Source organism: Pinus tabuliformis, chromosome J (assembly GCF_031772625.1).
Source record: "Pinus tabuliformis cultivar Carrire ecotype Pingquan chromosome J, CPIR1, whole genome shotgun sequence".
Lineage (NCBI taxonomy): Eukaryota > Viridiplantae > Streptophyta > Pinopsida > Pinales > Pinaceae > Pinus > Pinus tabuliformis.
Window position 1 is genome coordinate 1583170491 of NC_142295.1, and position 13153 is coordinate 1583183643.

The window sequence follows — 13153 nt, forward strand, 5'->3', positions numbered from 1 at the left end:
AACGTGAAATCCCTAATTAGTAAAGAAAGACCAAATGTCTTCCTCCTGCAGGAAACTAAGCTTGGTGAGGAGTTTATCAACGCAATTAAAAACAAATTTTGGAATACTGGCAAGTTGGAATCCGTCAGTTCAAGAGGAGCATTAGGAGGCCTCTGTACATAATGGAATCTGTCGAAGTTGCAACTGGTAAGTACCTTAAAAACAACTCATTGGATAACAACTATTTTTAAAATTAAAGAGAAACAACATCCCTTCATAGTGGTCAATGTATACATGCCCACACATTTTAGGGAAAAGAAAGAATGTTGGAGTTCCCTAATGGAGCTAAAAGACACAGAGTTTGGGCATAACTACATTTTTGGTGGAGATTTCAACACAACAATGGGTAGCCACGAAAAAAGAGGGGGATCTATCATCTGGGATGCCCAACAAGAATACATGGAGGACCTCATCCTAAACCTAAACCTTTTTGATGTCAAACCTAAAAAATTTATGTATACTTGGACTAACAAAATAGGGGGGTAAATCATATAACGACCCGACTGGACTGCTTCCTAGCTGCTGACATCCTCCTAACCCTGAATTACAGCCTCAAACCTTGCATCCTACTGTGGGAAAGTTTGGACCATTGCTTGATCAACCTGTTGATCTCTCAACCCTTGGATTTGGGCCCTATCCCCTTTCGATTCTCTCCTCTTTGGCTGGAATCCCCCAATTTATTGCAAATGGTCTCCCTCTGCTGGGCTAGTTGGATTGATGACAACCCAATCACCATATGGGAGTCCAAGATTCACAGACTGAAAGGCAACATTAAAAATTGGCTAAAGGATCATCAATATGAAAGACAGAACAACATCAAAGACATGGAAGGGAATCTTGCTTCAATCCAAGGGAAAATGGAAACAATGCCAATACAGGAATTAGACCTCCGTAAGGAAGCAAGTTTTTTTAAATCTCTCCACACAAACCTAAGAAAAGAAGAGGAGTACTGGAGACTAAAATCCAGAAAGGACTGGCTTAAGGAAGGGGATAGAAACACTAAATTCTTCCACAAACAAGCCATGTTCAGGGAATAAAAAAATAATATAAATCATATCACTCATGGGGGGGAGACCATTAATAAGTTTGAGGAAATTAAAAGAGCATTAGTGGAATATTTCGAAAATATGTATACAAAGGATAATACTTGGGATATTGCTAGCGAATACTACTTTCTTAAGAGCATCCCTCAAATGGTTTCTAAGGAGGAGAATCACTCTCTGACTTCCCCCCTGATGTTGGAGGAATTCCAAAAATTAATTTACTCCTTCCCCCCAGATAAAGCGTCGGGGTCAGATGGATTCACAACAATCTTCTATCATTCCTTCTAGCATGTTATCGAGAGAGACCTTTGTAGACTGGTGGGATACTCCTTCAAAAGATTTGCAATGGGGGAAGGTGTAGTGTCCTATCTAGGGTGCTAGATTAGGCTATATTTATTATCGACCAGGATGCATAGACTTAGAGGCATGTGTCTAAAATATATAGACATAAAGGATTATTAGCTAAGTGGTTATGATGGTAGGTTACAGGGCTTCTTTACGGAAGATTGAGGTGTGTTACCTATCACCCAAACACTTAGGCCACTTAGTTTATCTACCTAATTAAAACATTGTCATTCAATTCATCTACCAAATTAAAACACTGTGTATCACTTTAAACCAAGATTTCAATCTCCTTACGAAGACACTGTGCATAAAACCCCTGTTCAGCAAATACTCAGCATTCAACTAATATTCATGAAAGATAAAGACATACTGAAATCATAAGCATACTTTAAAATGATAACAGAGTTCATGACATTGCTTTAAAAGACAACAAAGGATCGAATCCCTTACAGGATACGATTCACGATCTCAGTGATGAACTGTTCAAGCACTATCATAAACATCACTCATACGCATTCTAGTGAAATCAAAAACCAATTCTAATTGTTGTGCATATCATTTAATACCCTAAGTTGCGAATAAAAAGAAATGACAGTATACCAGTTCAACGCAGGGCCCGTCCGCGTTTTCAAAGGTATACTGGACTGCGATCAACCAACTATAGAATCAATATGAACTCGTGACTGCAACTGAGTTTTTTGTATTACGTTTCAACCAAAAGCTCTGTTTCGATAACGATACAATGATGATAAAAACTAATTGCCAACACAGAACTGTGTTTACATATGTCTTGCTAAAAACTAACACTGCATACATTTGGAATGTACATTCATTAAGCAGCTGTTGCCGCTTTTATCATGTCATGACTTTTAAAATGTTTCTATTCTGAACTGATTTCAAAAAGGAACAAAACTAAATCAGTTTAGAATGCTATGCTATTGCTGCCTTTTTCGCCAACATGCTTGCTTTGACCATCGTTGACCACACATGTAGGAGGGTCGGTTCTGCTGTAGGATAGGTATTCATCCATGCTTGGACATTCTACTTTTCATCCCTACTCTTCGCTCTAGCCCAGCTGTCATGCCATATGTCAAACAATAAACCAATTACAGGATGTTGTAACTTCCTGTAGTCATTTTATCAAAAATTCCTAATTCTTTAACATAAAACTCCTAAATCAATTTTAATGCATTTTTAATAACTATAGTACTATTAACTAATCAATTTCAAGGGATCTAAGAGATGTATGACGGAAAGAGGTAAGAAAATGATATGTTTTAGGAGGAAAAAGGAGGTCATGGGATGGTACCAACATCTCTCCCCGACTTAATGAATTAGCATAACCTCATGCTAACCCCGAAGTGCTTCCCTTGAACTCTGTCCCTGCCTGTACCTCTACTGCCTTCAGCAATGTATCCACATTCTTTTTCACCTGGGCATTTCTCTGACCATGGAGCTCCTGCTTTAATCTCTTGTATTTTTCTTTGAGGGTCTTCTTTTGGTTGTACCACTTAGTGGCCCATTTACAGATATCTGTTTTCTCAGCCTCAAGTTCATTGATTCGCTCCCTTAACTTTTCATTCTTCTGTTGAGTCTCTTTACTCTGTGCTCGGAGCATTTCATTTTCTTTCTTGTTAACTTTTTCCAGCATATTGGCCTCCATGAGTTCTTCCTTTAATTTCTCAACTTGTTTTTCCAGTTTCTTCTGTTTCTTAATGGGAGGTGGTGAACCTTTTCTTGCCTGTTATTGCTTTCAACCTCTATATTAGCTCCTGGTCTTGGTTGTGAGTGGGCACTACTCTCAATATCCATTGGTATAGGTGCATTGGATTCAAGCTAGTCTTCTTGTAACTGGGTTTTTGATGCTCTCCTCGTTCTTCTTGAACAGGTGGTGAAAATTTTATCTTGCTCTGCTTTCTGAGCATCCTCTTTTCTCATTTTCCTAGTCCTTATGTTGCTCATAGGTGGAGGTACCTTGCTTGCTTTGGGCACTGGGATCTCTTCATCGATATCCTTCATGAATCCTGAGTTCTCCTGCAATTCTTCTTTGTCTTCTTCATCTTTAATTTGGTTGGTGGCCAAGAATTCCTTCCACGTTTTCCCTCTTCTCTGTAACTCATGCTCAATAAGAATTTTAACTAGCCCAAAGTGATATAAGCTCTTGTCTTCATTTCCCTTCTGCTTTTGGATGGTCTTCGACATCTTGGTTAGGCTTTGCAATAGGAAGTATGGTAGACTGATAACACACTGCCTTTTCAAGTGTAGCAGTAGTTTAATATGGTACAGATAAACAATACTGTAATGACCTTCACAAGTTACGAATTTTTGGAGGATATAGACCATCTCGTCCCAGGGATGCACCAGCCAACTCCTTGGGACGACTTTCTTCCAATTAACTGATGAGACTCTGGATCTGGACATGAATTGAGTCCATGACTTCTCTTTAAATTGCTTTGTCTTGAAGTACTTCTCCCCTTCTGGGTTGATCCCTATTGACTGGGCTATAGTGTCTTCCGAAACCCTGAATGAGAAATTACCTATCAGGGCTTTCTCTCCGTTGAATGTGAAAGTGAATTGTTTGGTAACCTCTTCATTACTTCCACGAAATTTCTCTAAAAAGGGCAGCCACTGTATCTCTTTGAGAATTAAAATGCAATCTTCGTGATACTGGGAACTATCGAACATGCTCGGTTCGACCCTATTGGTCATTTTGGCAGAGAGTTGTGCTCTAACTCTTCTCTGTTTATGTTTTTCAATTTCAACAAAGAAGTTTCAATTTGTTACCTTTTTGTCTTCCGCCCCAACACTGATGACCTGGTGGTGTCGCTCCCTTAGTAACCCATATGATGCTCGGTTGACTGTCTTGTGATTATGGTGGGAGTCGAACCCGAATGGCTATATTTCCCTTTTGTGGCGCTTACTGCTTTCAATCCCTACTGTGGAAGTCACTAGAGTCGAATGCCAACGTGAAATAACTGAGAATGATGGTGAAATAACCAACTACACTTACTTCATAGCGTATTCATCTTTTGGAACAGAGGAATGGCTATACTACTTGTATGGATGCCATCATAGAAGCGTTGGAAGCGTATATGCAGTACTGGGGTATGATTTCAGGGAGTCCTCTGTATCATTTGGTTACGTCGGGTGGTGGAATCATAATTCAGCCGTGTGGGATACAATGAATAAGCCCGCTTAACATTTGTTTCTTCCTTCTTTTTTTAAAGAAAAATTCACCACGTGTCCTGCTTCTATTGGTACTCGGCCAAATGGAAGATGTTGGTATGGCTGTAAGATCTGATTGACATAACAAAGTTGATATAAAAAGGGGGTAACGAATTTAGAGGTATGAAATAGGTTGGAGTATGAAAGGTGATAAGAATTAACAGTAAGATAAGGGATGATGGAATGTAGTTTCTTTGAAATTGATCATAACAGTCACAGTCATTAAATTCAACATTAAAAATTAATCTAAGAAATTAAATGTTAAGAATAAGGAATACATTACACTTTTGTTGGTTGTTGTTGCATTGGCATGCTGAGTAGGACTAGTCTCCTTTGACTATTCTTTGCTGTTCATAATAGGTCCCCTGAGATAGATTCGAATGCAACAGGTCCCTATGAGATCTTGAAGATGTTCATGCAGCTCCTTTGAAATCCGGAGAAAAATTATATGTATACAGGTTCCTCTGAGATCTGGGTATTTGATGGAGTCTTGGTGCCCAACAACATGTGGATCCTTGTAGAAACTTGATGAAGCTTTGTTGAAGTAATCCTGAAGTAACAGTCTCTTAACAGGTCCCTTTTATGTGTCTTAAACAGGTCCCATTACTGCTGGTGTTGGTAATGTTAGCACTTGAGATTTCACCCTAGGCTGAGGAAGGTAAACCTTCAAGGCAACATCAAACCATTTCACCTCGTAGCTAGCCCTACGGGGTATGAGAAGGCTCTCTCCGGTCAAAATCGGTAGATCTTTCAATAGGATGAGCTGACCCAATTAGGAACACTGATATTAAGCTAGTAAACTGATAAGGGGGGTTGATTTAAAGTTTTTGGTGTTTTTGGTGGCAATTGGAGGGAGTGCGATTTAGGGTGCGGGGATTGAGCTCAGTTTTTTGCAGGTGGGTCTTTGGGGCAAGGTAGGAGTTTCTGCTGATGCCTTTAGCTGAGATGGATGATCAAAGAAGAAAAAAGAGAAGCTAAATAGGGCAAACAATGACTTTGAATCCTCTCTAGACAGTGGAAAACATAAACATTAAACAAATTTGAAAGCTGAGCATGGCAAGCATGAGTTCAAACTTTATCACTTCATTTGTTTAATAAGATGCAGTAAAGAAAGAGATGGAACACATAAACACACTTACAATTACAATAAGAGAACACACCATCAACACAAGAGTCCACAAGAATCCCAATGATGTCTGCAAAACCCTGGTCTTCCCTTTCCTCAAATTGCAGAGATACAAGTAAAATATACAATAGGAGCTTCTCCCTCAAGAGTCCAACCATGAAAATGAGAAAGAGAAGGCATAATATAGATGATCTAAATCCTTTCCCCACCTCTAGGGGTCGAGCTCAGCTTCCTAGGAGCTGTTTCAACTAATTCCAAACTAAGCACTAGATAATAGGCAGTCAAAACAACTTGCCTCTAAAACTTAGGAAACATATCCATGCATTAAATATTTACCATTTACATTAAAGAAACTTCTAGAAGTGATCAAGGAGAGTAAAAGTATCTTAGAGCCATGAAAGTTACATAAAAATCCATGATTTACATGCCCAAAAAGGTAACCCAAGTCAAAACTGTACTTTTCTGGCCGAACTGGTCAAAATAGGAAAAATTCCCTGACATGTAGCGCACATTTTCCTGACGGGTAGTGCAAATTGCGATGCCTGTTTGAGGGCCTTTCCGGTGTCCAAATCAGGTGCAAGCTAGCTCATTGGAAAGGTCTGCGAGTCTTCTTTCCAACCCCACTGGAATTTTTGAATTTGGAGTTCATTTGACCCCTCAAAACTCAATTCTCCCAAGACAGCTTTCTGCAACTCAAAATAGGGGCAAAAAGTCAAAATTTGCGTGTGTTTTGACCTTTTGGAGGCCCAAATCTCCATAAAAACTGAAGTCCATCCATAGGTAGGTGTAACTTTGCATGAAAATTCCAAAAATGCTTAGTTTTTCCCGTTCTGAGTTGCCCCCATGTAGTGTAGCGCATGGGGCGCTACCCGTTAAAAGGCCAAAACCTGTCAATTTCCCAAAAATGCCAAAAATGCCTCAAAACTTTCAAAATTTCTTGTGCTAGCTGCTAGGAAGAGGCTAATGAGTATCATGGTGAGTGAGAGAGGCTTCAGCCAAGATACGGAGTGGGTTGGCCTTCTTCTTCTTCCCAAGAGCTTCGGTCAACCTTCTTTGGAATATTTTCATCTTCGCCTTGCAAACATGCATCCTTGCCCAATAATGATTTTTCATGTTTCTCAGCAGCTTCTTCTCTTGGTTGGCCTTAGCCAACAGCCTCTCCAAGTGTGCATTGACCCGGATGAGCATGGATTCTCTCTCAGCAGGCAATAGATCACCGGGTCTTCTTCGGTTCAGGACTCGGTCAGTACGAATCCTCCATAACTCATCAAGTACTTTCTCCTCCTCTAACTGTTTGTTCCGCTACTCCAGGTAGGTGATGGTCCATTGGGTACCCTCAAGTCTCCTCTGTAAAACATCATTTTCAGCCCTAAGATGCTGAATGATCTCCTTCGCCTCTTGGCTAGGAGAACTGGCCTCGAGATCAATCACTGGATCCTCATGAATCATGGGCTCTTTTCCCCTCTGCAGTTCCTGTGTTGATGAAGAAAGCGAGGCCCCTTCCACCTGATGTGGAGATAACACTCGCTGATCTGAAGATGAAGGCGAGACCCCTTCCACCTACTGTGGAGAAAGTACTCGCCGAGCTGCTGCAAACAAGGCCCTTGGGCCTTTCTGATAGGTGACCCGAGGTGAGGAAGCTACAAGTCTCGGAACAGTGATCTCTGGCTGGTGAGATGGACCTCCCTCCTCATAAATGACCTCTGGCTCAGGCTGTGGCTGTGGTGGCGGTGTGAAGAATTCATGAGAGATGAACTCTTCCCATGGAATGCCCTGCTGGCTCAGCTGATGGGAAACAATGAGCTGGATGAGACCAAAGTGATATAAACTTGTAAACTGCTGGGCTGGGGTCTTCCTCTGTAATATAGGCACCATCCTCTAAATATTCTGGAAGAAGAAAACTGGGATGTTCATCATCCTCACTCGGGTGAAGTGCATCAACAGGCGGATGTGATAAGAGTACACCAGTGAAAACCTGCCCTCACATGTAAAGTAACGCATGATGAGTCTCAAGATCGGAGCATACTCCCTCCGGAGAAATCTGAAAGGAAAAACCCCCGACAAGTGTCTCATGAAGGTTGGCATGACATATGGCTCAAAATGAACATAATCCAACACTTTGCGCTTGGGCCACACCTCACCCACATTTGGTATCCCAGTAGCCTCTGAAATCACTTCTGGAGACAACACAAAGTTCACACCTGCCAGAGTGACCTGCCCACCATGAAGGTGCAAAACAAATAATCGGGCCAACTCCCTGTGGTGCTGGATCTGAGCAAGCCTCTCGCAAAACTGAAAACATGACATACACCGAAAGCAACTCACTGCCAAAGGACAGGCCTACAATTCTGCCAATGAGGTGGGTTCCTCTCTCTTAGGACGACCACCTTTGCCCCCCCTACGAGGCCTCCGTTGTACCTCAACCTCTGTAGAAGAAGACTGGTCATCACCTTGCTCATAGGTCTCGGTGATTGACATGGTGCTTTTGAGCAAAGTGGAGAAAATAGACAAAGTAAACTGCTGCCCTTGCCTGCAAAAATGCTGAGTTGTATGCTGTTTTCAAGGGGAAAAAATCATGAAGGAAATGTTAGGGGAGGGGATTTTTTTAACAAGGAAAGGGAAACATATGAAAACAAGGAATTTTCAAGGGACAATTCACAAACTGTCAAACATATAATCTCATCTTAATCAGCGGGAAATCATTTGCAAAGAAATGTTTTTATTAGGGTAACATGGATAATAATAACCAAGGGAAATGACATGTATGCTCAACAGGGGAATGGGACAGCATAGATAACTCGCTCATTTGATTTCTGTCTTTCAATGTACATCATAAGGCACACTCTGTTTTTTCAAAGGGGTTCATGTACATTTGAGGCTAGGGGAAAAGGGCTTCATTGACATTTTGTCAAAAGGGAAAAGGGGTTTTATTGACAAGGATATTAGGGGATAAAAGGGAAAACATGGTTTTTTCTTTTTAGGACCACAACAACATTACTTTTGATCAAATATACATAGCAATATTTCCTTTGCTTTTGTTTATATACACAGCCACATTTTCTTTATTTTTTGTTTTGGCATTTTATCATCATATTGCTTTCTTTTTTTGCATAATCATTTTGTTTTTCTTTCATAGCATTTTGTTCTTTTTGCTGTGTGTGTTTTTACATCACAATGGAGGGTATTTAGGGTTTTGGGAATGTGTTTAGGGAGGGGTAGGGTTTGATACTTGGAAGGAGGAAAATTTCATATTCTTTGCAAATAAGATAAGATAGAGACATATGATGACAATTGTGAAATCAATGGGGAAACATGGAGGGAGCATAAATGGGAAATTAAAACCTTGAAAAGAAAACACCAAACCCTAGCATTATGCCTACATTGACAAGCAATCACCAAAATCTATTTTCTTTGCATTCTTAGTGATAAAACATATAAATGAAAGCTCATCATTCACCATTCATCAATTCATCAAGTGTATAGACCCTACCTCGGTCGATTTTGCAACTTAGAGGGCGATTGGACAAAATTTGGGGCAGTTTTGGTGTTAACAGCTTGACGAGTAGCGTAGGGCACTCAACGGGTAGCGCACAGCCTGACACGTAGCGCCCGTTACAAATTACCACTGCTGGGAGGCGCCTGACGGGTAGCGCACAGCCCAACACGTAGCGCACAACCTCTGACGGGTAGCGCACCTGAAATTGGTTCAATTTCTATGCACTTTGCCTCCTTTCGCCTCTTCGCCCTCTCACTTCTTCTTGCAAGCTCTTTGGATGCACAATGAGGGTATTGAGAGGGAATTTGACTCTTTATAAGCTCAATTTAAAAAAAATTACTTACCAAACCCACTTTCTAATGTTTTGCCTTGACACTTTCTTTTAACATTGTTTTGAGTTTTCCTTTGTTCTGAATTTGATCTTTTGGGTGTTTTAGCTCCGTTCTTTTTGCAGGTAGACCATCTGATGGACTCTAGGGAGGAGACCAGGGTTATTGCCGGCATTTTGAAGAATTTTTGAAATTTCCCTATTGCTTTACAAAATTGACATGACCTTGGCTTTAAAAACAGGGTTTTTAAATCCAAGGTATAAATAAGCTGTACATGATGAAAAATATCAATGAAACATATTTACATACCTCCTTATGGCTTGCTGGGGACTCATGGACCTCTGACTCATGATCTTGCAATGACATTTGACTGAAACCCTAGACCTAAGGCTTTGGACTTCAAGACAAAACAAAACAAGTGTGACACAAGTTCATTAACGGATATGACCTGATCCAGCAAAGCCAAGAAGGGAACAAGGACCAGCTCCTCCATCAGTTTTATGGCATGCCTAATGGAATGAAAAACTGACATTGATGAGACACCTACTTATGCATATGCAAAGAGATTTTTTGATCACTGATGGAGGGCATCATGACCGACACTAACAGGTAACATGGTCTTTTGGACAGAACAGGTCCCCCTGCATAATGTTTATAACCAGGTCCCTCTGAGATAAAACAATGACAAAACAACTTCTTTATTGAAATCTGGAATGCTGAAACAAACTTCTTTGGAAATTTACAGTGAGGAGATGAGATAAGAAATCTTTAAGAATTTACAATGGAGAGATAAAAGAACAAAATGCTGATGCTTCTCTCCCCCACTAAAGTTTTGACTTGTCCTCAAGTCATTATTGAGGTGATAGATCAAACAGAGAACAAAAGAAAAGGAATTCTTACCCGCCAACGAATTGGTTTTTAAGTAAGAATTCGGGGTTAGAGTGTGCCAGAGTCTGATTTTCACATCTAACCCATTGTTATTATTATTATTATTATTTTATTTTTTTTGTGTTTGTTTTTTTTTAGATTTTTTTTTTTTTTTTTAATTTCTTTTTGAATTTGTAAATTGAAATGAAATGAACTAAGGCAGGGATACTGTAGCTGAAGGCTGCAGTATCTCAACCTCTCTTTGTTGAGATACTGTTTGGAGAAAAATTTTCTTGCTGATGGGCTTAGTGTAAAGTGTCAGGCGATGACCGTTGACAGTAAATGAATGACCTTCTCCATCAATAGTTTTGAGCTTGACTGAACCATTGTCGTAAGCCTGAATAATTTGGTATGGGCCCATCCAATGGGTGGTAAACTTGGCTTTATGATCTCTGAATTTAGAGTCAAAAAGTAAAGCCCAATCACCTTCCTTGAACTGCTTCCTTTGTTTTTGCATGAGGATTGTGGTTTCCTCTGCTTGCTGCCTCATCTCATCCAGCTGGTTCAACTGCTGAATTCTTTCTTGTTGTGCTTGGTCCAGGTCAATTTGCAAATCTGCAGCCAGTTTAAAAGTATGTATTTGAAACTCAATAGGAAGCATTACCTCTTTGCCATACACCAACTGATATGGTGTAAATCCTGTAGTATTCTTCCATGTAATTCTGTAAGCCCAGAGTGCATCTTTGAGCTTCTCTTCCCAATTCTTCCTGTTCATTGCCACAGTTTTAGTAATGATCCCTTCCAAAGTTTTGTTTGTGGATTCCACCTGCCCATTGGCCTATGGATGGTAAGGCGTACTTCTTTTGTGCTTGATTTGGTATTTGTCTGTGATTTCCTTCACTAATTTTGAATTGAATTGAGTACCTTGATCAGTCACTATTTCCCTTGGTACTCCATACCTTACAAAAATCTCTTCAAAAAGGAAATTTACCACTGTTTGTTCGGTGGCTCTAACTAGTGCTTTTGCTTCAGCCCACTTTGTGACGTAATCAGTACATACTAAGATGTACTTCTTACCATTGGAGGTTGGGTTAATGGGTCCTATGAAGTCTAGAGCCCATTTTTCAAATGGCTCTAGGTGAACTTGGGGCTGAAGGGGCATCTCGTCTGTAGCTGTTGACCTGCCCATTCTTTGGCAGCTGTCACAACTCTTCACATACTTCTTGGCATCCTTAAAAATGGATGGCCAGTAGTATCCAAGAGTAAGAACTTTGAATGTTGTTCGCTTAGCTGCAAAACTCCCACCACACGGTTCATCATGGCAAGATTTTAAAATATCAATTATCTCATCATTTCTTACACATCTTCTAATAATCATATCATAACCAGTGTAAAATAAATCACCATTAACCCATGAGTATCGATCACTTTGTTTGACTAGTCTCTTCTTTTCCTTTGGAGTGAAGTATGGAGGTGTCCTTCCTGTAGACAAATAATTGGCAAAGTCAGCATACCAAGGATTCACTATGGAAATTTCAAATAAATTTTCATCTGGGAAAGAATCTTCAACCGGAACAACCTCACCTGGATTTTGCAGTCTAGAAAGAAAATCCGCTACCTGATTCTCTTTACCTGGTCTATCTAACACTGTGATGTTAAATTCTTGTAACAATAATAACCATCTGGTAACTCTGCCACTAGTTATTGGTTTATTCATTAAATGTCTAATGGCAGAATGATCAGTATGCACAAAGACTTCATAACCAGTTATAGAATGTCGAAATTTATTCACAACATATATGATGGCAAGTGTTTCCTTTTCTGTGATTGTGTAGTTTGACTCTGCAGGTGTTAGATTTTTGCTAATGAAATAAATGGCATAATTACAAGATTCCTCTTTTTGGCCTAATGAGGCACCCACTGTAGTGTCAGATGCATCTGTAAAGATATGAAATGGTAGGCTCCAGTTAGGCCCTCTTAAGACTGGTGCGGTTGATAACTTCTTTTTGAGTGCTTCAAATGCTTGCTGGCAGTTCTCATTCCAGTTGAAAATTACATCTTTTGTTAGAAGCTTAAACAAAGGTAAAGCTATTTTACTAAAATGTTCAATAAAACTTCTGTAATAGCTTGCATACCCAAGGAAACTTCTTACCTCTCTTTGATTCTGTGGAATTGGCAAATCAACAATGATCTGGATTTTTGCTGGGTCAACTTTGATGCCTTGAAAAGAAATATAGTGGCCTAATACTATCCCTTTGTTTAACATCATAAAGCACTTTCCATTGCTCAGGGACAGATTAGCTTCAATACATCTTTTCAAAACTCTTTCAAGGTTCTCTAATGCATGTTCAAATGAATTGTCGTACACTAAAAAATCATCCATGTAAACTTCAACACAATCATGAACTAAATCAGTGAAAATAGCTAATACAGCTCTCTGAAATGTAGCTGGAGCATTGCAAAGTCCAAATGGCAAAACATTATAAGCATAAGTGCCCCAAGGACAGGTGAATGTGGTTTTGTCCTGATCTTCTGAGGCTATCCTGATCTGGTTGTAGCCACTGAAACCATCAAGAAAATAAAATGATGATTTCCCAGCTAAGGTGTCTAATACTTGGTCAATAAATGGTAGTGGGAAATAATCTTTTAGCATTGCTTTGTTCAGTTTTCTGTAATCAACACA